The sequence below is a fragment of the Trachurus japonicus genome, chromosome 3 (assembly GCF_045865225.1).
Source record: "Trachurus japonicus isolate A0001 chromosome 3, Traja_1.0".
Taxonomy (NCBI): domain Eukaryota; kingdom Metazoa; phylum Chordata; class Actinopteri; order Carangiformes; family Carangidae; genus Trachurus; species Trachurus japonicus.
Genome location: NC_140909.1, coordinates 34060843 through 34062088, shown reverse-complemented (window position 1 = coordinate 34062088; position 1246 = coordinate 34060843). Strand labels below are relative to the sequence as shown.

General features: G+C 41.2%; 1 pseudogene; it reads left to right on the top strand.

The window, feature by feature from the left end:
- LOC146990264 (alpha-1,3-galactosyltransferase 2-like) overlaps positions 1–787 on the top strand; it is a 3926-nt pseudogene extending 3139 nt beyond the window's left edge.
- Positions 788–1246: the final 459 nt, after the last annotated feature.

Genomic DNA, 1246 nt, shown 5'->3' with positions numbered 1-1246 from the left:
GATCAACATTGATTGTCTTTTTTCTGTCTGTTTCTAAGGTACCTGGATGCATAACCTCAAGAACCTTCCCTAACCTCTGAGAGAAAACACTTTATGTTTGAGTTTACCAGTGACATATTACATTATTCTACAGATCTCTACCAAAGGAGGTACCCAACACATTGAGCTAGGCTCCTCAGCGAAGCCTAAAGATTAAGCATGGTGGAAAAGCACTCTAAGGGTGGGCAGGACATCTCTATGAATTCGCCATGAAGACAATATACAGAAAAGTTCATTAGAATCAGAGATTCGTCACCACTTTGATTATGTCCTTCATGCTCTTTGATGTGGATCAAGAGTTTAAAGGGAGATTTGGGCCCAAGAGGCATCTAGGCGATTCTGTGGCTTTGCTCCGCTATGCCCCACATTGTACAAACCTACCACAGCACACAGATTTCACCTATGACAGAAACCCAAAATCAAAAGCCTACATGGAAACTGGAGATTTCTAACTACCATGCTGCTGATCTTTGGAGGATTCTGGGAAAATGTCAAGAAATTTAGTTGATGCCTGCTCTACAAAACATCGTGGAGGACAAAATTTAAATAATGATGGAGGCTCTAGTGGCATTGATGAAAGAAGTAATCTAAACAAGTACTTCTGGCTCCACAAACCCAAGCAAGCTGCTTCATCAATCCCCTGAGTATTGCTGGGACCGGAATATTGGTGGAAACAAGGACTTACACATTCACCCGCCTGGTATGGGCGAGAAGAAAACATTATGGACACACTTTCCGTTCTCGGTAGAGTAAGAAGTAGAGTTATGTGGACCTACTGTGCTGCTCTCTTGGCCAGGACCCCCTCCGCAAAAGAGTATTCTGAATCCTCAAATGGGATTATTCCTGGTATTGGGTTAAATAAAGGTTAAATTAAAAAAAATAGAGTGGAGGAATTAAAGAGGAACTATACAAGTCTGGTCGCTTTCCTCTGGGCCATGTGCATTTGTTTACAACAAAGCGGACGAAAAATCAATCAATAGAGTGGTGGATAACGACACTTTTATATATGACGTAAAGAGTGTATATTTGTGTAGTTTAATCTGTCATCAACAAGAGATTACGGTTACGGGGCGCGTTTGTGTCGCGGTGACGCAATAAGTGACACGCACATGGAAGGCAGACATTTATTAAACCATCACAATTACTCCAAAGCTGTTTAATTAAGGCAAAAAAATGTAGCATTGTTAAGCTATAAATCCTGCATAGT